The sequence below is a fragment of the Rana temporaria genome, chromosome 11 (assembly GCF_905171775.1).
Source record: "Rana temporaria chromosome 11, aRanTem1.1, whole genome shotgun sequence".
In the NCBI taxonomy this organism is placed as follows: domain Eukaryota; kingdom Metazoa; phylum Chordata; class Amphibia; order Anura; family Ranidae; genus Rana; species Rana temporaria.
In genome coordinates, this window is record NC_053499.1 from 66,901,661 (window position 1) to 66,928,587 (window position 26,927).

Consider the following 26,927-nt stretch of genomic DNA (forward strand, 5'->3'; position numbering starts at 1 on the left):
TTAAAAGAGAAGTACAGCCAAAGCTCATTCGGTTGTACTTATCCTATGGATCACAAGAGTGCAGTTCATTCTGCACTCCTCTGACCCATTTTGTGCAGACAGCAGGCTGAAGCAGAGCCGGTCCAGGCTGGGGAAAGATCACAACCATATGGTCAGGATCCACCCAGGAACCTGGACCGACACCTGGCTCAGGCTCTTAGTGAACCGTGTGCCTGAGCCAGCCGCTCCCATGCCCTCCACAGTCCAATGCTCCAATGAGCACGGGCAGAGGAGAGAACCGGTCACTGGAACACTGAGAACTGAGCGATCAGTTGTCTTTGATTGCTCAGTTCTCAGGCTTAGAGTAAGCAGGGGAAAGATGCAGCATCACACCAAAGCTGCATCCACCTATTGTAGGTAAGTATTATTTCTAAAAAAAATATTATTCCCAAACGTTATGTATCCATAACTTAAAATACCTTCTATTGCTCTTAGCCTCCTCTAAACCTCCAGTTTACATTTTTTTTCTGCTGTAATTCGACCTCCTTGTTGAGGGCGAAGATGTTCATTCTTCAAGGTCCCACTGTATGTAACAATATAGCCACCCTATCTTGCTTGTTCCTGAGATAAACTAGGCACTATGGACTATGGGATTTGTAGTATGCACAGGGAAATGCACATGATGGCATCTAATATACACTGCTCATTCCAAGCGGACAGATGTGAAAGGGGAAATAGTGAGGTTTGGGGATCACAGAGGATATTACCAGGCAACAGAAAGACAAAGTAAGAAATGATTTAATGAGAAATAGATTACAGAGCTATTAAGTCATGGATGTGTATGGATTATTTTTGGAAAATAAGGATATTGTTTAGTGTCAATTTAAATGTTGCCAAAAGCTGGCAAATGTTGTGGTTCGCTGATGTCCCAGGTATTGCAACTTTTTTTTTCATAACTGCATTTAATAATCGTACCAACGGGTGATTTAATAAATATTTACTCCAGCCTACCAAACTGGATTTTTAGCCATTAAATTAAACTGACTAGAATAAAAAAAAGATATTTTGGTTAAATGACTATACAGACTTTTAAACAGGTACTGAGCACAGCACAAAATGTAACAAACACTGATGTCTTTATATTTGAGAGCGGTAAATACCAGCAGATGGTGCTGTGCAGCATCTTATCAAGTATATATCAGGAAGGATATTATCAGCTCCTAAAACTTTCAGTGTGCAGCAATTCTTGAGCTGAAACAAATGTTTGTTGAATTAAGTACTGATTTCCTTCAGTCTCGAGACTGTTTTACAGGCTGAGTTTTCAGACTGTTTGCATATGCCAAAATGTACCCCAACCACATCCAAACTGTTAAACCCTCCTACACTTGCCGTTTAACTGTTTGCACGTTCCTTTAAGATTTGTAACACGCCTTTCTTTAGTTTGCTAAAATGCTAGAGAAGACACAGAGGGGCTGAAAAATGTAAGTAAACCTTGATCCTTGCTACTATACAACAATAAATAATTTAGAGAGAATTTTCACTGCCCATTGCAAATATAACAAATCAAAGCTGAGTGAACACAGAAAACCAATAAAACTATCAACACTTTGGCTAACAAACCATTTCCATGATGTTCTATGCCGTCTGATCAGATATAGCACATTGGAAAGGGGAAATATAGTGTTACAAGGAGTTAATCAAGGCACAGTAGAGAATTGGTCATGTGTGTGCAGGACAATATGATTGTGTCCTTGTTCTATACACGGCTGACAATTAGGCTTTTACTTCCAGTATAGAGCAAAGGCTTTTTTTCATGAATGTGGCTGTTCAATAGATACATGTATTTGCTTTGTGTCTTCTTGTACTTCGTTAATATTTGCATGCTTAATACACAACATGCAGTCTGTGCAAATCTGGAAAAGATTAATGTCTTAGTTGTTTTTAATGATACATGTGGCTTAATGACATGCAATCTCCATGAAAGTAAAATATGGTAAGTGCTACTGTTATGTATGATTGTGCTACTGCACTATATTTCTTAATAAGCAGGTGAGTAATTGTGTTGGTTTTGTCAAGCACCTTATATGTTTGTTAAACCTTTTTTATGCAATCAATAAAAGTTTTATTAATAGGGCTAATTCAGAACCCATTTTTTTGTTACTTTGTTAAAATGATGCAACAATTTGCATGAGCTCTAAATCATTTCCCCTGCCTTTAAAAATGTGTTTTCTTTTCTATAACTCCAATTAATATCCTGCTAAAGCAGAGTTTAAGTACTGATAATGCTTCACATTTTTTTTTCTAAATAGGTGAGTTATTAGTTCCCATTAAGCAATCAGATGTTATGTGATGGATCTTAATTAAATGAGAAATACTCTTGTTATAGAGATGAGATGACACAGGAATTAACTTCAGCCTTCTTTTAAATTAAAGAAACACAAGGAAACACTACATAAACAACAGCACAGCACAGGGCTATAGAGAACCTGTTTTTTTAGATGTCACAATTTACTGCAATAAAAATAGATGTAATACTCTTGAAGAAATTTAATTTCACAATAAAAGCATGCCATTGCAAGCATTACATTGAAGCGTAGACCCATCTTATGTATTTGTTTGTAGTTTAATCAAAAATTAAAATAGGCAGTGTAATGCCAGTTGTGTAATTGGTATATATATATAAAAAAAAAACATTTGAAAGATTGCATTGGTAATATAGTTTATTTTACTAAAATACAGGAACTGACCACTTATTTGAAATAATGTAAAATATGTAGTTTGATGTATTATTATTAATATTAGTATTAGTATTATTATTATTTGTAGAAATGTAGTAGTATAATATTTTTAATGTATTTTCCATTTCCTTCTAATATGTCAATTAATTATTATTATTAATACTAATGAAACTATGCATTTCTTTAGATAACAATGACTTGTACTTCAGACTACAGGTAAGCGTAAATATATAGTGTAAAAGCAGCAAACTAGGGGGTGTGTGTATGTTTATGTATTTACCATAGCTTGAATTTTCACATTGACTGCAGAAGGATAATTTAGTAAAAGCTTCTCAGACAATTTACTTGCAATGAAACCATAAGTGTTATAGATTTAAAACAAAATATAAGAAACAATCTTTATTCAGTTAATTGCTTAGGTGATGTCAGAGGACCATAGCCTAAGTAAATACAATATTTACACCAAAAAGAGTCACAAAATGTGGTACTGATTTTACAGTGATATCTGAAGATTGAAATGAAAATATTACAGGGGAAGTTTAAACTTTTGTTTCATTATTACATTTCCCGCCTATTCACTTCTCTTCAGTGAAGCAAGTGTAGCTAGTAACCCTAATGACAAAATGGCAGCTATATGGTCTAGGACAATGCAATGTCTTACCCCATGCAAATGTCAGTTCTTTTTCAGCTGAATCAAAACCTTCACTATATGAGATGTAGATATATTTTTTTTATAAAGTAATATAAAAGCTTGAGAGACATTTGTTAATATACAGTGAGGCATGGTGATTGTTTCCTTGAGGAGACAACAAACAGTAACAATTTAAATATGTCATTTAATGTCATTTAATTTTCAGTATAGTATGGCAAAAGAAATGTGATTTACAAATATAAAACTGTCTCTTAAGTTTTTCTAGGAATTCTGAGTTTTACATAATGTTGGGCTTTTGATGATGAGTAACTTTCCTGTGGTTTGTAATGTCTTATTATGTGATAATATCTGGAGAGAGAGCCAGGCCTAATATCAGCAGAGTTAGTACAAACGTGATATGATTTGAAATGTGATTGAATGTATGACATTTTGCACAATGACTAGCATTCATAACTTTTATTCATTAGTTCAAATAACGCTTGACCTTTCAAAAAAAAGATCACATTTGAACATGTAGAGCCAATGACACCATTTGCTTCACTAAAATAACTTTAATTGTGTCAAAGGACATGAGATTTTAATGTCTTCTGTTTTATTAGGAAACACCTACAAGGGTAAAGACTTCAGCAATTCTGATGACTGTCCTTAAGGTGAATAATCACAGGGCCTCTGGGTGTTAAATGTAATTAGTGTTGCAGAATGCTTGACAATTTCAAGACCTTATACTATTGTCTACAATCATCAAAAATAGCTTATTCTCATTAGTTGTTTCCAAAATCTGTAAATATCACTTAGAATGTGTACAGGTTCTAGTAAGATCCGTGTTTATATGTCCATCCATAGAATTATATTAAAAGAAAAACAAAAATATAATATACATGTTTGGCAATCTAAAATAGTTCAGGGTGATTCCTCAATAAATCTTTGAAAGTACCTAAAGGTTTATTAGGGATCAATATATTAAAATGAAAATGGCATATGTGGGTTATTTTCTCCAACACACAGTAGACTCTTAACGTCATGTAATCCTTTATGAAGAATAATGCCAACTGTTGCTTCATCTTCTTTAGCCTAAAATTGCAGATAACATAAAACTGCATGCTGCACATGTGGATTACATAAAAGTCAATTTTCTCGAATCCTGTGTGGGCATAAACACATTTGCATGTGTATTTGAGATTGGTAACTTTAAGTCAATATTTTAATTAATGTTTTTATTCATGTAATAATATTACTATTGTATCTGTAGCATGTACTTGGCAAATATACAGAACATGTTTTAAAATGCTGAGTTGCCTTTAAGTAAATGTAACACTTTTTATAAACTGTATCAGGCTCACTTCTGCATAGAGACCAATGAGCTTCTAACCCCAGTTTGTCCAATTAAGCTTTGGTAATAAAACCTGGAAGCTCATTGGTTTCTATGCGGAAGTGAGCCTGATTTTGCACTTTCCAGCTTTAGTAAATAAACCCCATTGTTTACTTAAAAGTGGGGTATGTCTGTATATATATATATATATATATATATATATATATATATATATATATATATATATATATATATATACTGTTCATGCCAACAGAGTGCTTACAAATACCCAGATTCTTCAAATCCAACAGTTTCTTTGCAATTTGAGGCAGTGTTTTTTTTATTTTTTATTTAAGCAGATAATGTGGTTTAACCACTTCTTTACATAATATGGGGGCTGCTTTCACCACATTGTGGAAATGACCAACTTTGTCACACGATTCCTTGCCAGAGAACAGCTGTCAGTTAATTCCTTCTCTAACTTTTAAACATGGTGGCAGCTTTATATGTTTAGTGAGATTTGAATCATTCCTTCTTTACAGTTCTTGGGATGGGTGAAACCAGCTTAAATCAGCTGAAAACATTAATAAATTAATTGTATAATAGAACACTTTTTAAGTGTTTTCAGCTGCATTTTAATAAGCCTAACTGATTTACTCCTTAAAGATAATATCATTAGCATATAGTCAGCAGAGCAAAATATAAAGTAAGTGTTTTATTTTAGAAAAAAACGAACATCAGAAGTTGCTGTACAGTGCTTCTTAATGAATAAAATGGTTGATTTTTAGTCAGATGTAGACAGAGACCTTGGCTGATACAGACAGCCATATATATAAGCAGACAAGCAGAAAGAGAGGGAGATGTTTAGAGACTAGTGAATGGATTGACACATAGATAGATAGATAGATAGATAGATAGATAGATAGATAGATAGATAGATAGATAGATAGATAGATAGATAGATAGATAGATAGATAGATAGACACATCTACAGTTGTTGGTTTTGAGAATTATAATTATTATGATTATTAATAATAATACTAACAATAATATCAATAATTATTATTATTATATTAAACAAATGAATGAATGAATAAAAAAAGTACTCTAATAAGTGTGTTTTTGAGCATATGCTATAATAACAATCAGTCAATATGTGATTTCATTAAAAAGCATTACCGCTGTGGTCAAAGGACAAGTAGCATAATACAAGAGCTCTGATCAATAGCACCTGCAGTTAATTGATATTATTATATGGTACTGCTTTAAATTTATATCAGTGATTACTATTAATAAATACACTTTACACAGCATACTTAGTCTTTTTTCTGTTCAAAGTATATCCAAAATCGGAAATTACAATATCTATAAATTCAAGTAATATGTCATATTTTTTTTTGCAGGCTGTTAATGAGTAAAAAGAAAACCGCAGAGTAAATTTCACGCAGTCAAATAACAAGCTACATCGGCCCTGTAGCCATTGTAACCTTTTCACATACGTCTCGTACACCTTCCAAATGATTCTGTCTATTTTTAATTTTAAGTGGATTACTTTTCTAGTACGTTCCTTTCACAGCACTCCCTCAGATGCTCTATATTATTAGGTACAATAAGTTCAGCTTCACAAATCTGTTAATACATAATATAATCCTCTTATGTTTAAACCAGGTTAGAGGGAAGACATAAGATTTATATTTGATCATGCAGAAGTGCCCTTAATCAGATTTACTTATTTCTTCTGCGTTAGTGTTTTTGCAATTATCATAATTGTTGTTCTAAATATGTTTGTCTTAATGTCTGACTTTGGGTATAATCTTCTCTCTACAAGCTGTCTTCATGGCAGCGACTGAAATTCCTGTACAGAAAAGACCTAATTAATATTAACATGGCGTCCCTAATGCTTTTACAAGCAAGGAGCAGCTGAGCTGACTGTAACATTTTAAGCACACAGTACTGTAGTGATCAAGGAGCTTCTCTTACAGCCATACAACTCAATAATCCCTTTCTCAGAAAGTCAAAATTCCCTGAGAGATAAGGGGAAAATCAAAGCTGTACATCACAAAGAAAATGACTGGTTCAGCCTCTCTATTAAAATGCAAAAGTTATGGATTTTTGTAAGGGTGATGGGAACCTTTGCTGTTCCATCGATTCCTTTTTATAGTTTGGTGATTTTGCTAAGATCACCTTAAAAGCTTAAAGAAAAAAGACATATCATCAAAAGATATCTTAAGTCATATTAACAACAGTACAGTAACACAGTGTGTGTGCGTGTGTTACTTTGCATTTGTTGATATGACCTATTATACTGTATCTTTTGTTGGTATGTCCCATTGTATTTTAAAGTAGATCTTAACAAAATCACTAACATATTTAATGTTTATTTTGTAATTTTAATGTCATTTCAAAAGTAATTTTCAATCTTATTAAATTTGCAGCTTTTATTAAAATAATAGCTGCTGATTATGCAGTGAATGTTCATTTTCAGTTATTTCCTGTTACTGGGGGTGAAGTTCCAAGTTTCCAAGTTGTAGTCCTTTGTTCTTGCCTTATCATGTGCAACCTTGACCTTGGCAACAGGTGGCCATGAAGACACGTAACTGTCACTATTAGAGAGCAACGATGTTTGATGTTTGGCTAACATTAATGCAAGTGACTGTGGACAGTAAGTACCTGAAAGGGGTTGGAGGAAGCAGTAAAGCTGAAATTAAAGATATAATAAAAATTAAAACATAATTTTTAGGGAAATAGCATAGCGAATGTCCAGGATGCACAGCACTACTCTATGTTCACACATAACTAAAGGCAAAACTTTGGATATAGTGGTGAAGGGTTAGAGCCACTGTCAGGTTTTTATTGTTGTCCATGACTCAGTTAGGGAGATTCACCATCTGTATTTGTCCTGATCACCAATGCTGAAGATAAATACATTTTGAGTTTTAACCAGAACAACAAGTGGAGGCACAGACACAGATGGGAAAAACAACTGACAACAACCCTCCCTATTGAGTAGGTCCCCATTTTGCTACCAAAACAGTCCCGACCCATCACAGCATAGATGCCACTGAACCTTTGAAAATGTGCTGTGGTATCTGGCACAAAGCCATCAGTAGCAGATCATAGATCATACAGCCCATCATACATCCTCATACAGAGCTCTCATGCTAAATGGTTTAACCCTCTACTTACTGCTGATGTCAAACTGCAGAAACTTGATTGTACATGTGCGATTTTAATGTTGTAATAAACAATACCAGCTTTTAATGGGATCCTGTACTCCTGTGTTTCTGTCTTTCTGTCAGCCTGGATCTTTTTGAAGGTAACTGCAGGACCAATTGGCTGTTTACATAGACCCTCTTTGGCCTTTTGATGGACTGTTGACTCTGCACCTGTCACCAGAGCTTGTAAGCGGATGTTTGAATGTGCGCTAAAGTTTTTTTTATTTTTTTATTAATCTGCTGAAAGACACCACTGCCTTCAGGGAATACTGTTTCCATGGATGATGTACTTGGCCAGCAACAATGTTTAGGTACGGTAGGTGGTATACGTCAAATAACAACCACATGAATGATTTCCCAGCAGAACATTGGCCAAAGCATCACAGTGATGCACAGGCTCCAGGCTATCCACATGATGTAAAAGAAAATGTAGTTCATCAGACCAGGCCACCTTCTTCCATTGCTTTGTGGTCTAGTTATGATGCTCACTTGCCCATTGCCCACTTTTGGCTGTGGACATGGGTCAGTATGGGCAACTCTATACCTCAGCCCCATATACAACACACTGCGATGCCCATTTTACTTTTCTTTCAACACATCAACATCATGAACAACATGTTTATTTGCTGCCTAATATAGCCAACTTTCAGGTGCCCTAATTGGACAGGATAATCGGTTTTATTCACTTTACCCCTGTCAGTGATTTAATCAGTAGATCAGTGTGTTTGTAATATATATATATATATATATATATATATATATATATATATATATATATATATATATATATATATATATATATACATGCATACATACATATCTTGTAAGCTTATCAATACAGTGGGGTTGACTAAAAACACTGTATAGTACAAAATCTGGTGTACCTCTGCATAGAAACCAGCAAGCTTTCAGGGTTTTTGTCAAAGCTTCATATAATTTAATTTGCAATTCATTTTTAAAACCAGGTCCAACACATCCCAAGTGATAAGGAGATGTCTGTGACAATGAGGGACAGACTTTAGTAAATTTGTAAACATTTTATCTTGAGTGTGTGTTTTTTTTTATTATGCATGCATATGGTTTTATGCATTCACTCATAATTTAAAACTAATGCTGCACATATTAGTTCCTAGTCGCTAAAATCCAGGTCAAGCACCCCAAGATGTTAAGCAGTAATGACTGACAAAATGGTGTTCACTTGTCCAAGTGTCTTGATTAAATGGCCACACACAGGTGAATCATAGCAGTTTTCAGTAGTTAATGCCAGTACCCATAATAGTATCAGTACAAATAAGAGGATACATGTAACCCAACTCTATTATTCTCTTTTTATTTTCTATTATTCTCCAACGATAGACAATATAAATTTGTTTTTGGGCCATTTCATACATTTGTATTTAAATTTGACATTAAAAATGAAAAATTCATCCAAAATAAATTCCAAATATTCAACATTAAATATTCTGTGTAATATGTAAAACCATAATTATGGTAGTATGAATCACTTACAATTACTTTGAAAACAATTTAGGTTCAAACTAAATTCTAGAAACAATTGAAGTCCATGTAATACTGCAAGAAGCTGCTTTCCGGCTAAAATGATGTTGTATCTTTAGGACAGAAAAAAAAACATAGTGTTGGAACTGCTAAGTTTTATCTTAGACCGAATTTTACATTACTGCCTCTAATGGTCTGTAAAGACAGTGAATGCGGCCCTGCTTCCTTTTATTTTGTATTGGAGAAAATTAAGATGAGTTTACAATACAGTACAGTCAGCGTATCATTTTATAATAGGTTTCATGACTAAACAATACAATAAGATGATACATGGTATGAACAACCCATAAAACATGGTATTGGTAACTGTTGATGTTAATCAGTAATCTTTATTACATGCAGATTTATTGGTCTTGCATTGACATAAAACAATAAGAAAACATATAAGTATTTGTTGCTTTTCAAAGCCAACCCACTCGGATGATTGGAGTAGTACCACTGAGACCAATATCAGCAGGTCTTGACAGTGGTATTTTTGATTCTGGTGGGGTCAGACTCCATCTTGTGTTATGGGTCATAATAAAAAGTGCTGGTATGTAGGGTCTAGTCATGTTTAAGAATAGGGAGAGAGGAATAGGTGAAAGTGGAGAAGAGGGGAGTGAAAGGGGAAGAAAGTAAAGGACAGAGAGAAAGGGCAGGGGGATGGGGATAGTGGGGAGGGGTAGGGCCCGCTCTCGATCAGAACCCCCATCCAGGGCAAGTATATGGGGTTTCCTAGTAGACCATTCAGGCGGCCACATCAAGGGATGGGAAGTAGGATTTATAGGTTGGCCCTGCTTTCTATACTGTTGTTGAATATTAATAAGCCAAAGTCAGCAGGGCATTATCTCATTCTCATTCACTAAGCTCTGGTGAAAATTCCCATACAAAGTACTACTTCCCTTGCAAAGCAAATAGTCAATGTGCCTTTAGTAAATCGACCCCATTAAGTATGGGCAGGCATATGTTACTTCTGTAGTACTAATGTTTATAATTTATTACAAACTCCACTCCTACCAACATAGCAAATTGGCTGCAAGACCTGTAGATCAACTAATACTGGGCTGCTGAACAAAATTTCAGCGACATTATAAGCAGAAGCTGCTTTCCAGATTACATTACAATTTTACATATCAGTATGTTCTACACTGCTTTATGTGACCCCAACATTTGAAGAGACAAATCACTAAAATGCAATGTAAATAATTTATTTTAAAATAGTTTATTTTAATGACTTACATCCATACATTGCAGATTTTCTTAAGGGGAGCTTGGATTTAGGCTTTAATTAGATTCAGCGCTACCTGTTTCCTTTATACTGAACTGATTTGAAGGATCAAACATAAGCAGTGTACAACAGCACTAAGTGGATACATGCACATTGACCATGAAAAGGGTAAAATGTATTGACTGCAAACTCAAGAGATCTATAGAGATTTTCAGAATAACCATCATGGGAAGCTTTCATTGGTTCAGAGCAATTACTATTCTCTTTCTTAAAGCAGAGTTAAAAAAACAATGCCCCCCCCCAGGAGTTTTCAGCCATAATGCACTAGTACATAGCATACATTATGGCAGATTTACCTTGGATGCTCTTGGGTTCAGACCCTTTGCCTGCTTGATTGGCTGAGCCAGGATGACATCACTACAAAGCATGCATAAGTGTACGCTGGTGTTTCAGTGTATACAAATGCTAATTTTTAAATGTAATTTTGCTTTAAACTATATGCAACCAATCATTACATTTTCTTCAAAGTTAATGCAATTTTCCAAAGTAATTTTAAATATTTTAAAATCTACAACTATAAAAAAAAAATACTTGATCTTTTGTAAACAAAAGAAAAAACATGTTGACAAAGAAAAAAACAATGTTTAATTAAAAAAAAAAAAAATTATATATATATATATATATATATATATACAGTATATATACACAGTACAGACCAAAAGTTTGGACACACCTTCTCAATCACAGAGTTTTCTTTATTTTCATGACTATGAAAATTGTAGATTCACACTGAAGGCATCAAAACTATGAATTAACACATGTGGAATTATACATAACAAAAAAGTGTCAAACAACTGAACATATATTTAATATTCTAGGTTCTTCAAAGTAGCCACCTTTTGCAGCAGACACATCTCTAGAACTGTTAAGAGGAGACTGTGTGAATCAGGCCTTCATGGTAGAATATCTGCTAGGAAACCACTGCTAAAGAAAGGCAACAAGCAGAAGAGACTTGTTTGGGCTAAAGAACACAAGGAATGGACATTAGACCAGTGGAAATCTGTGCTTCGGTCTGCTGAGTCCAAACCTAAGATCTTTGGTTCCAACCCCCCGTCTTTGTGCGACGCAGAAAAGGTGAACGGATGGACTCTACATGCCTGGTTCCCACCGTGAAGCATGGAGGAGGAGGTGTGATGGTGTGGGGGTGCTTTGCTGGTGACACTGTTGGGGATTTAATCAAAATTAAAGGCATACTGAACCAGCATGGCTACCACAGCATCTTGCAGTGGCACGCTATTCCATCCGATTTGCGTTTAGTTGGACCATCATTTATTTTTCAACAGGACAATGACCCCAAACACACCTCCAGGCTGTGTAAGGGCTATTTGACCAAGAAGGAGAGTGATGGGGTGCTGCGCCAGGTGACTACCTCTTGAAGCTCATCAAGAGAATGCCAAGAGTGTGCCAAGCAGTAATCAAAGCAAAAGGTGGCTACTTTGAAGAACCTAGAATATGAAATATATTTTCAGTTGTTTCACACTTTTTTGTTATGTATAATTCCACGTGTGTTAATTCATAGTTTTGATGCATTCAGTGTGAATCTACAATTTTCATAGTCATGAAAATAAAGAAAACTCGTTGAATGAGAAGGTGTGTCCAAACTTTTGGTCTGTACTGTATATACACACACACACACAGTATATATACATACACAAACACACACACACACACACACACACACATTATATATATACTGTATATATATATATATATATATATATATATATATATATATATATATATACATATATATATATATTTTTACATGCTATCATCAGTCAGTATTCCTGATCACTGCCCGGCCAGTCATATGATGATGCTTTACTGCACTGGTGACAGAATGTAAAAAAAAAAAAAAAAATGTAATTTCTTAATTTTCCACAAAATTATGACAAAAAAATTACAACTTCAAAAAACTTGTCATGCCTCTTACTAGATACATAGGACTGTCTACTTTCAAAAACAGGGTAATTTTGGAGGTATTTGTAATGCCCTGGCATTTTGGGACCTCATGAAATTAGATAGGCCATAAGTACATTGGGATTGATCAGTTTTCAAATATACTTTATGTACAATACAGTAGTTTGGTAAAGAGAATGAATGGCACTACTGGATAGCAGCATCTGACCAGAGAAAGTGTCTCCAAAAGGAGCAGGTGTAAATCTGGCTGATAATGTCAATTCAGGGAACTGAGGCAGCATTTCAAGAGGAAAGCAATAACTCTGAAAAGAAAGAATAAAAAAATAAGGCACCTCTAAGTGCAGAAACACCACGACTTTAATAGCCAAAAGATTTAAAACACTTACTGGAGAACTGTAGTAAAAAGACTCATCATGTATAAGAGTCCAGTAATAGTGGTTCCAAACAGAACGGCAGCTTCCTCACTGGTCTCTTTCCTAGCGGCTTCCTCTGCTGGATGGCTGGGATATCCAACACCTTGCTGCAGATCGGACCTTTCCAAGACTACCACTATTGCTGGACTCTTTTATACTACAGTTCTCTAGTAAGTGTTTTTAATCTTGTGGCTATTCAAGTTGTGGTGTTTCTGCACTTAGAGGCGCCTTCTTTTTTATTATTTATTCTATACAGTAGTTTGCAGACTCTATAACACAGACTAAATAATATACACTGATCTGGGTTATTTTTGCCAAAGAAATGTAGAAGACTACATTTTGGCCTAAATGTATGAGAAAAGATTATTTAGCAAAATTCTAAGAAAAACTTTTTTCAAACTTTTTGGTATTTTTTTGTTTATATACAAAAAAAACAGTGGTGGTTAAATACCATCAAAAGAAAGGCATATTTGTGTGATAAAAATTATATATATTTCATTTGCATATAGTGTTGCACGGCCGAGCAGTTTGCAGTTAATGTGATTGTAAAGTCTTTATACAGTACTTGCCTGCTCTTTGCAGTGGTTTTGCACAGGGCAGCCCAGATCCTCCACTTCTAGGGTCACTGGCTGGAGCTCCTGGCCCCTCCCTCCTGCTGAGTTCTCCCAAAGCAAGCAGCTTGCTATGGGGGCACCCGAGCTGAGCTACAGTTCCTGTGTATCCATTAAAAAGGTAAATGGGGCTAACCTATGAGATCCTCAGCTGCCAACAAATAATCCGGGGTGCCTGCCTGGGTCTGCAAACTCTATTGATGCAAGTAAAAGAGGAAAAAATAACAGCACTTCCAGAAAGATAAAACAGCTCCTTTATTGTAGGGATAAAAGACATGCCACACACACTCAACCCAAGGAGGGTCAGCAGACACATTTCACACTCATGTGCTTAATCATTGCTAATTGTGTGGGCTTGTTTATAGCTTCTCAGTCACATGTGAAACCAATTCATACATGTAACTGCGGTTCGGCGCTGTCCGCTCTCTCTCCTGATTGGTTAACTGAGTTTGATTGACAGCAGCGGTAGCCAATGAGGCTGCTGCTGTGTCTCAGTCAATCAAAAGGGAGAGTCCCGGATAGGCGAGGCACTCATGGACATCACTGGATAGAGAGGGGGCTCAAGTGAGTATTTGGGGGGCTGAGGGGGGCACACAGAAAGCTTGGTATCTTATTGCATATGATGCATTAAGATAAAATAAAACTTTAAAGTAGCACAATGCTGAATAGCCAAAAATGATGTGGTCACGAAGGGGATAAAACCTTTCAGAAGTAAAGTGATTAAAAAACAAACAATGTCTTCCTCCTCCATAGTAGATTTTTTTAAAACCAGAAGATGCCAAGAATCTTCTAGAATAAAAGACAAGTGCCATTCAACATGGAGGACATAAGGAAAAGCAGAGCATCATGGACTCATCTCCTGAGTTGGGTGTCACCATGGCACCCTGTACAGAATGGGGTTGTTTTACTAAAACTAGAAAGTACAAAATTTGGTATAGCTCTGCATAGAAACCAGATTCCAGTTTTTTGGGCAAAGTTTAATTGCACAAGCTAAAGTTAGAAGTTGCTTGGCTATCATGCACAGATGCACTGAATTTTTCACTCTTCAGTTTTAGTAAATCAACCCAATTGTGTGCAGGGTGCCATGGTGACATTCAACCATACAATGTAATTGGTATCATGTCAGTACCACTTTCTGCATCATTGAGGACTATCCAGGCCAGATAAAAAAGAAGGAGGAAGAGGACCCTGTGGCATCACCCATCCAACTTCTGGGGAAAAAATCATACAATGCTGCCTTAGGGGACTTCAGGGGGAGCAAAAGCACTTGGGAGGTGGGGGCCCTGGACTCTGATGTTGGACTTTTTAAGATATCAACTACATTACCTACAGTATGTAGGTAGAAAAGGCTGTGTATTTAAACACATTTTTTTTAATTAAACATTTTTAAGAAAGAAAAAAGTTTATATTCCCCTTACACCAGGACTCTTTTTAGACTGTCTGCCTAAACATTATTATTATATATTATTATAAATGAAAACATATGCAAAAACACACACAGGAGGGTGTAAGCGCTTACTGTGTTACCACCATACAACTTTATTTGTTACTAAAAGACAATTACATACACACAAACATATGTAGCAACAGGCATATCACATAAAATATCCAGACTTAGGTGATGCAATCTAGCCCTGTAGCACACTGTGGGACGACTAACACGTTTCAGTGGACATGCATCCTTCTTCAGAACTAAACCAAACATAACCAATGCTGCAGCTCAAATGGTCAATGAGCATATTGGCGGAGCTAAAGATACCAAAAACACAGGTTCACCCCTCAATGTAAGAATCCACTGCACATGATCTATTGTGCATTGTCTATTGTTTTTTGTTTTTTTGTTGAGCTTTTTGTATTTTGTTATTCATGTGTGGAGAGTATCCTATGCATATTTTTGGTCAACTCTCTCCTTTTTCTCTCGGGGTAGGTGGATGTCATGGGCAGTGCATTGGGGTTTTGGATCAGGCTCTTTCACAGTTATGGGATACAGCTTAATTTGGCTATGAGGTTTGCAGAGCCAGGCGTGCATTCCCACGGCCCGCACTTCGACAGTACGCAGGAGCTCCGCCCCTGGTCTGACATACTTCTGATGCTTACTCCCGGCTTTGCAATCCACTGGGCTAAGTGTGCATTCCAGTGGCTCATGCTTGGATTGCAGGAGCTGGAGCCAGAAGTCACATGGATTATTAGGAACAGTTCAATTTTTATTATTATTATTATTGTTTTGCTCAGATAATGCTACAAACCTATTTTTTTTCCTGCAAAAACTGTCCATGAGGTGGTCAAACAACTGTCACATGCTCCTATGGGCTATAACAATGCTACTGGGGTGAGTTAGATCTGTTTCCCCCTAAAGTACTGTCACAGCCCTTAAAGCGGTAGTTCACCCTCTCGTACTTGATTTTACCATCGAGACAGGCATTGTAGCGCGAGCTACAGTATGCCTGTCCCGATTTTTTTAACCCCGTACTCACCTCGTAGTCGTCCATCGTAGATTCCGGCTCCCGCGGGGAATGGGCGTGCCTATGGAGAGGGAGGATGATTGACGGCCGGCCCTGGCACGTCACTCTCCCCGAAGACAGCCGGAGTAGGTCTCGGCTCTTCACGGCGCGTGCGCACAGGCTATGCGCACGCGTCGTGAAGACCAAGCCTATTTCGGCTATTTCCGGAGAAGCGTGACGCGCCAGAGCCGGCCGTCAATCATCCTCCGTCTCCAGAGGCACGCCCATTCCCCGGTATCTTCGATGGACGACTACAAGGTGAGTATGGGGGGAAAAAATTCGGGACAGGCATACTGTAGCTCGCGCTACAATGCCTGATTTAAAGGTAAAAGAAAAAAAAAAAAAATTTTCCCGTCGATAGGGTGAACCCCCGCTTTAAGTTTATTAGTAAAGACTGCTTATGAAGTTGTGTAACAGCTGATGTGTGTACATATAGCTAATGGGGATTTGTAATTCAGTTTATGTGGACAATAGATCCTGTACAGTGGGTTTGTTTGATGTGAGACCATTTAAGTCGTAGAATTGCTTGTGGCTGATTTAGCTCTGAAGAAGGGGGCATGTCCCTAAACACATCAACCGTGCGCTACATGGCTAGATGGCATTGCCTACAGCTGAAGATTGTATGTGATATGCCTGTTGCTACATGTGTTTGAGGGTATGTAATTGTCTTTTAGTAACAAATAAAGTTGTATGGTAGTAATGTACTAGGCATTTGCACCCTCCTGTGTGTGTTTTTTCAGTTGCTTGAAAATTTTCTGATCTGAGGAAGGCTGCACCGGATGGGGCATTAAGTTTGAACACCATTAGGAGTACCTCTACTTGTGTGCTTGAGTGTTATTGAGACTTTACTGGAAAACATATGTTCTTTGAAGTATTGTTTGGTTTTAACGTTATTTAAGTATTATAAAGAATCAAACCTTCCTGACATACTGTAAGTATGATAATAAATCAAAGCTAATAATTTTCAGTTTTACCATCCTGAAAAAATCAGAGCTGTTTTTTAATTTTTTTTTATGAAACTCTTACGTTTTTATAAAAACATAAAGGCAACTGGAGAACATATACACACAGCATTCAGCTTTTGTTAGACAGTAAAGTGAGCCTAACAAATCTACTTCTACGTAATAGTCAGCACAGAATTTATAGTTAAAGGCAAGGCATTTGAAGGCTTCTCTTGTAAGCTCACCAAAAACAGGATGTACTGAGATGCAATATAAGGGTACACTACAAAGCTCCCTAGCACTTAACCTTATTAGTCAAAAAAAGAGGCTTTATAAACATATTTCTAAATTATAGTTTCTAATTTAAAAAACAGAAAATGTAGCTGCATAATTCAGGTGGAAGCTACACAAGACACCTCTGTGGACAGCAATCCAGCCCAAATCCATGGGAATATGCACAATGGGAAATATGTAGCAATAAACAGACAACAGACAACTTTGCTATTACTTTTATCCGCCTGATGGAACATTATATCACTTTTATGTTTGAGTTGCATTTTTATCTGTTTGGTGTGTAGATCTCGGGAATGTTTATTGTTGTAATGATTAGCTGTTACAATAGTGGCTTTGAAGACACGTAGGTAACACTTTGCTTCTAAGGCATCCTTCTTTATAGTAACTTTATAGTATTTCATTATTGAAAAAAAAATGAATAACAAACACACTGCGAGAGAGAAATGTTTACAGTGCTCTCTCTTTCAACTCATTCATGAACTCTACAAATGTTTAACACTGGGAGTGTCAGATTCCTGTGCCCCACCCCCAACTTGTGATAAGGGTCTATTTGGTAGACTCAGCAATGCAGTGCAAAAAACAAAGATAATATACAGTAACCAAACAAGATACTTTTTATTAAGAGGTTTGATCAAAGAAAATTCTTCCCTCCAAATGAAGATCCTTAGCCGTAAATATTTCCATGTTTGGTTAACTTATTGGAGTAAAATTATGACAATTTTGTTTCAAACCACATTTATGTATTGTTTAATATATTAAAACAAATATAGAAAGGGGAACCTGTGCCCAGATTATGCACATTAAATTATTACATATTTTTAACAAGCAATAAATGCACTTTCACAAGCCCTTGTTCAGCTCTGTAGCTGTATGTATTATGAAGAAATTCATCTTAAAATATTCACAACAGAAATGGGATACTGAAATTACAAATCAGTGCCTCTTTATGTTTTCTGTGTCAATTTTTTTATTGGTATTTAAGTAAAGCAAAACAAAATAAAAATATTTCAGACACAAGGAAAGGTAAAAAAGGGAAGCAGGTATTTGTCCCATTGTGTCACAAAAGTATAGATACAAAACTGCATAATTCGAGAACTAGCATAGCAGTAGCTGGGAGGGCTAACATAAATCTACTATTGAAGGAGCTGATGGAGTAAATATCACAAAGACAAAAACAAATACTTCAGGGGGGCGTGGCTTGGCGGCTCGTGCAGATGGCTGACTAGACCCATAGCTCCGCAGTTCAAACGGCCAGAGCGACGATCACAGCGGCTCCAGAGGCGGATACTCTACTCACCTGACACCCTAAGCACCCTGTGAAGCCAGCGGGACATGTTGAAGAGGAGGAAGAACGCTTCTCTCCCCAGACGGCTCACGGATTACTATCCCTCAGCAGACCTGGCAAACAGCCAAGATGGCGCCGGCGGCGGCAGTGAAATGTTGGCGCGCCGCTCTCCTTCACATGCCAGTCAAAGTGCAGCGATGTCTCTGGGGTTCACTCGCTCTTCTGAGACACAGGGTGAGTGCTCTCCCCCCAACTCTCCCACAACCTCCAGCCCTGCTAAATCCAGGATTAGAACAGAGGAGCCACTACATCCATTGCCTGTCACTGCTCCCTGTCTCTCTCCCCCCACCACAGCAATCATCAGTGCTGGATTCCTTCCCTGCATCAGACCAGCCACTGTCTGAAAATACAATGAAGAGTATGCTGCTCTCTCTAAGGCAAACTTTATATAGTGATCTCTCCACTGCTGTCTCCTCACTATCAACCATTGTATATCAGCATGATCAGACCATCACCCAGATAGAAGCTAAAATGGGAGACTTACTCTCTGCACACAATGGCTTTGCCGACCATGAGGATGAACTCCAACTGATTAATTTGAAGCTTGCAGACCTGGAGGACCGCTCCAGGCGCAACAATATTAAATTCCGCAATGTCCCGGAGACGGTCCAACAATCGGAACTGGTGCAATTTCTACAATCCCTGATGCGGACCCTCATACCTGACCTAACGGCCCATGACTTGGAGATAGACAGAGCACACAGGCTCCCCAAACCCTCTCACCTTCCTCCCTCCACGCCCAGGGATGTCTTGGCCCGTATCCATTTTTTTACGGTCAAAGACAGAGTAATGTATGCTGCGAAACGTGCAGCAAGGCTTCCTGATCCTTTTACCAACATAGCTCTGTATGCTGATCTATCCAAGGCAACTATGGAAAACCGCAGACAGCTGGCGACTATCACCAAGGCGCTTCAAAACCACAGAATACCATATAAATGGGGATTCCCTACTAAACTGCTGATTACTCACCAAAAGTGCGAACTCTCTCTTCTGGTCTTAAGCTGTTACGAGACTGGCACATACTACTCCCAAGAGACCTGCCGAACCCTTCTGACCAACTCCCAACGCGCATGGAAACTGGGGGTGCAACTTCTAATGGCTGAAAATCGTAGATCATATCCTTCTCTACACACGCCACACGGCTGTGAAACTGCGGTGCTCCCTTCCGATATCTGCCTGCCTGTTTAGTGCTCCCTGTCCCTGATAGTTGACAGAGGACCACTATCCCCCACCGATTGTTTGCAGTCGTTTCTGCACATTGAGCCCCATTGTTAAAGGGCTCACCCTTTTTAACCCTGACCCTTCACCCGATCCCGGCACCAGCCAACAACCACACACCATTCATTCGAACTGTTCTCGGACCCCTTCTTCAGTGATCAAGCCATATATCATTCCGCCCGCTCATCAGAGTGACAGCTTCCCGTGCCACCCTACACCTACCCATTACTACCCTCGCCTGGGGACAATCTCTCCTGCCTTCACCCTCTCAAAATGGCATTCAAACTGGTCTCCATTAACGCCAGAGGTCTGAACTCTCCACAGAAGAGATCTGCACTTCTCAAAGAGGCCACCAGTCAACGTGCTGATATTCTACTAGCGCAGGAGACCCACTTTGCCTCTGCTAACACCCCCAAGTTCACTCTTAAGAACTATGATCTAGTGTTCCTGGCCTCAGGCCAAAAGAAGAAGAATGGAGTCCTCACGGCCATACGAAACTCTCTACAATTTAAGCTACACGATTCGATAATTGACCCCCAAGGACATTTCCTGATTCTCATATGCGACATTAACCAAGTCACCTACACACTGGTAAAGGTGCATGGACCAAACAAGCAACAACTGCGATTCCACAAACGACTGTACAAGAAGATTACCCAAACCAGACGCGGAAGGCTTCTTATCGGAGGCGACTTCAATATAATTGCTGACGCGAACCTGGACACTACATCCTCAGCGACCAACCGTAGACCGGCACTGTTCCCCTTTCTTCACACAAATGATCTTTTCGATCCGTGGAGATGCCATCATGGCAACAAGCGAGACTACTCGTATTTCTCTTCCTCTCAACTATCTTACTCCCGCATAGACTTCTTCCTGACTGACAAACTTACCCTCCAAGATGTGACACACTCAGAGATTGGACCCATTGCATGGTCAGACCATGCACCTGTCTCCATCACCGTGGGTAATTGTAGACCCAGAACGACTCGCCTATGGAGGCTCGATGCATCTCTCCTCTCTGACCCGAACACCGTCCAAGAACTGACTACCGAGCACCACTCCTATTTTGAATCGAACGATCTACCGGACACTAGTAGGTTTGTACTTTGGTCGGCCTATAAGGCCTACATGCGTGGACTCCTAATTAAACGCCACAGTCATGCTAAGAACCAGAGGTCCAGGCAAATTGATGAGGTCCTTTCCCAAATTTCCCAATTGGAGACCCAAAATAAATTGAATCCCTCCCACAAACTAGCCAGTATACTCTTAGAACACAGACAAAAACTCTGCTCGCTTTTACTCTATAAATTCGAGTATAACCTTAAATTAACTAAAGCGAAATACTATGCCTTAGGCAATAAAGCAGGAGCCTTACTAGCCCGGCAGGTCAAAACTCAACGTATTAAAAGTAAAATAGCCTCCCTCCACCACCCTACCACCAAGAAACTCCTTACAAATCCTCAGGATATAGCTAACACCTTCAGCGACTATTACTCCTCCCTTTACATTTTAGCAAATGACGCGGCCACCCCTCAACCTACAGATCTGTGCAAAATTTCTTATCTCTAGTGGATCTCCCATCTATAACACCTGAACAAGCAGCGGAGCTCTCCCAACCATTCTCGGACGTTGAAGTCCTTAAAGCGATCCATACTCTCCCCCTACATAAATCCCCGGGAGAAGATGGTTATACGAATGAATTCTACAAGACATTCGCTAAACTTATCACCCCTCATCTCACAGCTCTCTTCAACTCTGGTTCTCTGCCACTTGACATGCTACGTTCGATTATCACAACCATCCCCAAACCTGAGAAAGATCCTACCTCCACAACCAATTACAGGCCTATATCGCTCATTAACACAGACGTGAAAATATTCGCCAAGGTTATGGCGGCTAGACTGCTGAAATGTCTTCCGTCACTGGTGCACCCAGACCAAGTCGGCTTTATGCCAGATAGACAGGCTCCCGACGCAACCAGAAGGGTCATTGATTTGGTTCATCGGGTCTCCCGATCCCGAGCGCCTTCTCTGCTCCTATCTTTGGACGCAGAGAAGGCGTTCGACAGGGTACACTGGGGTTTTCTGAAGGCAGTACTGGTAAAATTTGGAATCACAGGTTGGTTTCAGTCCGCGATACTATCACTTTACTCAAACCCCTCAGCTAGAGTTCTAACCGATGGATCCCTGTCTACTCCTTTTGAGATCACCAATGGCACTCGTCAGGGGTGCCCGCTCTCCCCTCTCATCTTTGCTCTCGTTATGGAACCCCTGGCAGCAAGGATTAGAGGAGACAAGCGTATATCGGGCATTGTACACAATGATATGGAACATAAAATAAGCCTCTTTGCCGACGATGTCATACTTATGGTCACGAACCCGGTCCAATCCTTACCTGCTATTCAAGATAACCTTACTCAATTCTGCTTAGCCTCGTTCTATAAACTTAACTCCTCCAAGTCCCTAATACTCCCGTTTAATCTCACAAACAAACAGAAGTCCCTCTTGGAGGGCTCTCTACCTTATTCTTGGACGAGACACTATATTCCGTACCTCGGAATAAAGTTAGCGCCCACACTACCCCAGCTATACGACCTTAACTACCAGGCATTCCAAAAGCGGCTCCCCAATTACTAAACCAACTGCGTACAACAGGTTTATCTACACTAGGAAGGATTGCCTCTTTTAAAATGTTAATCCTCCCCAAACTTCTTTATCTATTTCGTACGGTAATCTTACCTATACCCCATTCCTTCTTTGCCTCCTTACAGAAGCAAATTTCGAGGTATATCTGGGAATCCAAACCTCCAAGATGCGCACACTACATTCTAACCAGACATCACTCAAAAGGGGGCGTTAGTCTTCCCCATGTTCAAAACTACTACTATGCTTCCATCCTGGACCAGCTGTACTACTGGTGGCACCCGACTCCCACCAAGACCTGGTCGATCATGGAAGCGTCATGCTTCAAACCTAACAATTTACGTGATATACTGCTATGCACGTCAGCTGGGTTTCCCCCTGCCACATCGGATAGCCCCCCTTCGATTGTAGCCTCACTAACAGTATGGAAGAGATTCACCCAGGCGCCATCTACAACGCACCCATCCCACGTTCTGTCAATCCCTCTCAGAACGCTAATGGTTCATCTCCAAAATATTAATCTGCTGACCTGGCAGAAACTTAAGCTCAGTTGCCTATCTGACCTCTACAATTCAGACACCCTTAAAACCTTTGCAGAACTCCAAAATGACTACAACCTTCCTCAGTCTGAAGCCTTTACCTATACTAGGATTTCACACTTTCTTCGGAAATCCAAATTCCCCACTGTAGTTAAAATACCTGAACCAATCCACAACTTTTACGCATGCACATCCTACCCAAAACATGGTATATCAACAATGTACTCTGCAGTTAGCGACAACCGACCCTACTCCCAAATCTCTTCTTTCTCTAAATGGTCTGAGGAACTAAACGTTACTGTCACCCCTGAAATGTGGACACGTACATTTAAACACACCTTTTCGGCCTCCCACTGCTCTAATCACTGGGAATCGTACCAAAAAAACATTCACAGGTGGTACCTCACACCATACCGCCTATCTAAATTCTTCCCTGGACACCCCTCTTCGTGTTAGAGGTCATGTGGCAGTGCGGGAACCATAGCACACATCCTATGGTTCTGCAAGTCCATTAGCTCATTCTGGAAACTAGTATTTGCTTTGATATCTACATTATCGCAGATCCCAACCACCCCCAACCCCTCACTAGCAATACTACATCTAGGGATAGACAAATTCCCCCCCAGGTCACGAGTGGTAATAGTACACCTAATACTAGCAGCAAAACGAAACATCACCAAGCTCTGGAAAACTTCAGACTGCCCATCCATCTCTGATACAATCGCAGACCTAAACCTCCAATGTGAAATGGAGAGACTAGTAGCTAGAAAAACTTTAATCTTGATAAGTTTCTCTATAGGTGGTCCTCCTGGATCGCTCATCCCAAATGTACTGTCAATATCTGAAACTCTCTCTACATCGCAACCCCCTCCCACTTCCAACTCTCCATCTTGTGTTCTTTTTTTTTTTTTTCTCTTTCCTCTCTACCTACCTCCACTCCTTTATGCGGCTAACATGCCTACCTAGCTGGTGCCCCTCTACCCCCCCTCCCCCCCCGTCTGGAGATTACATTGGGTGCATACAAAGCTGGACTTATCTCGGGTTGGTTTGAAATGCCTGACTGCTTATGTTTAGTCTTGCTTATGTTTCATCTCTCCTGTTCAGTGTGCTCCAGTCGGAACATCTGTTGTGTTGCAACGAATGTATCTATTGTTCACTTGTTGAAAATATTAATAAAGACTGATTTAAATTAAAAACAAATACTTCAGACAGATTACCAGCCTTCACTGCGATCACAGTAGGTAGTACTCGAAAAGATAAAGTCAAGCTTGTAAAAACAAAGTTTTCGGTTAGAAGAGTACCATTACTGTATCAAGAAAAGAAAAAGCAGCAGAAAGCAAGAACAAAGAAATGAGTTGGGACAGTAAAGAAGAAAGGGGAGGAAGTAGAAAGTGAGGGAAGAAGAAAGGTGTATAGGTATAGCATAGTCGTGCGCAGGTGGTAAGCAAGGTTTAATCCACGGGTGCCGTGTCTTTTTGAATTTAGGAACTTTGTCACTTCCGATAGCTTCCATTTTAGCATAAATCAGGGCTTGGTTCACTCTATTCTTGGTTTTGGCTATAAGTTGGAAATTTCCAGGCTTTAGCCATGGTTTGTTTTGTGGCTCTAAGAAGCTGTATGAATGAATGAGTGACTTGTATAGCGCTACACATGCTTTTCGCAGCCAGTGTCTTCCTGGCTGGTGCGGTCATTTATCCCAACACGCTTGGGACACACAGTCGTACACACATATATACATATATACTGGGCCAATTTGGACAGGACCAATTAACCTACCTGCATGTCTTTGGAGTGTGGGAGGAAATATTGTGGGAGGAAACAGGGAGAACATGCAAACTCCAGGCAGATGGTGCTGTGGTCGGGATTCAAACCAACGACCCTTTTGCTACAGATGATCTGGCTAGATAGTAGTCTTGAATATTGGTGAGGCTAGGTCAAAGATGGCCTTCCAATATTTGTGGGCCATCAGGCATTCCCACCATATATGTAGGTATGTGTCTGTATCAGTACAGCCGCAAAAACAAGCCGCTGAATAATTGGGAACATATTTTGCAATCCTGGTTGGGACTAGGTACCACCAAGTAAGCACCTTATAATTTGTTTAAACTGTCACAACGTTTGGTGGGGAAGACTTGACAGACCATATTTCAGCTTATTCTGCTATGTCCAGGGTGCAGGCAATATCATGTTCCCACTTGGCAACATACAAGGGTGGGCCAACATTTGGTTTAACAACTAGCTGAGTATCGAGAATTTAAATAGGTCCTCTTCTATTGGGGTCACGTTTGCAAGTAGATTCAAAGTGGGTCATCTGTGTAAGATTGACCTTGGTTCAAATATATAGCATACAGATGTTTTTTTATCTGCAGGTATTAAAACAGTTTAGAGTGAGGGAGGCCATGAGTCTCACAGAGAGTAGGGAATGATTAACCAATGTCACTGTTACAAGTTTAGGTAGCCAAAATAAATTAGCCGTGGTCCATGCCTGAAAGGAAGCCAGAGAATTTTAGGCTGGATAGAAGGAGGGGTTTCTAAGGAAAGCAATATATGAAGTGATTGGAGGAAATAGGATAGTTTTAACTTGTCCCAAATATTCAGAGAGTGTCTAGTTATAAGGTTGCGAAGGGAAGTACGATCTGAAAGGTGTAACCACAACAGATTAGCCATAGAGATAGGGTAACTATCGACTTGGCAGCCCAAAGTGACAACCTCTATGTTGGATTTCCTGAATGGAATGATATTTGGTAAGATTTGCTAAATGTGCCACCCAATAATAGATGGAAACATTTGGGAGCCCTAAGCCTTCCCTAAGTTTATAAAGATAAATATTTGTGAAACAAAAAAAAAAAGAAACATAAATTGTAGATAATAGAGTAGATTTAGGGAAGCAGGGCTTAGAAGCATCCCAAACAAGTGTTATGACCTTACATTGTACAATACAGAGGAAATCAAGAGGGAAAGAGGGCAACCCTGGTGGGGGGTTATACAACATAGAGACTATTGCCGTAAGAGTTTTAGGTGGAAAGGAGTGCCAGTCTAGCAAGAAGTTAAAGGTTTTAGTTAGGAGAGGAGCCAAGATATATGCAAATTTCTTGCAATAAGTAGCTGAGAAGCCATCTGGGCCTCAGAGTTTATTAGCTTCCAAAGCCTTTATATTAGCATTAGCTTCAGTTACAATGATCAGGCATTCCAATTTGTCCTTTTTGGCAGAAGAAAGAATAGGAAGAGTTACCTGGGAGAACAGAGTGTCTGCAGCAGTTCTGTATAGTGTAGGGCTAGGTGCATAAAAGAGTATTGAGATGTGTTTGCAAAGTCTGAGGTATTTTTTTACTGGATTACTCGTATAAGTATCTCAAAACTATTTTAAGCAAATGGCTTTAGTTGGTCTGTCTAATGTTTTAAGGCTTTACACCAAAAAGGTGTCCAGCTTATTAGATTTGAGAAAATAAGTGTGGGTCTAGCTTTTCGTATAAGTTTATCTGCAGAATAAGTCAAGGCCATCACATGGCATGTGTTAAAGTCCATTTCCAGCTTTGGCTGTAGAAGTTTCCTTTCCCACTTGAGCAAGGCTGCTTGGCAGAGACACGCTCTTTGAATCACAGGTTTGTGTGCCTCCAAAAATGATCACAGAGAAACACCCGAGGAAGTATTATGGGTGAGATTATCCTTGAGTTTCAATATCTGCCTTGTGAGTTGAATGATATAATATGGTATCATTGATTTACCATGTGACGTGTTGTGCCTTTGGAATATTGGAGGCAAGAGTTGCAAGGATTGAACTGT

The 26,927-nt window shown here is 39.0% G+C and overlaps 1 long non-coding RNA gene across 2 annotated transcripts in view; it reads left to right on the forward strand.

Moving 5' to 3' along the window:
* Window positions 1-1,281: 1,281 nt before the first annotated feature.
* The window catches only part of LOC120917399, an 81,936-nt gene continuing 56,290 nt past the window's right edge, over window positions 1,282-26,927 (forward strand). For both annotated transcript variants that reach the window (XR_005744195.1, XR_005744194.1), the window contains exons 1-4: window positions 1,282-1,460; window positions 2,905-2,933; window positions 3,969-4,019; window positions 7,978-8,204. This is a non-coding gene — a long non-coding RNA (uncharacterized LOC120917399). The remainder of the gene's footprint in view (window positions 1,461-2,904; window positions 2,934-3,968; window positions 4,020-7,977; window positions 8,205-26,927) is intronic.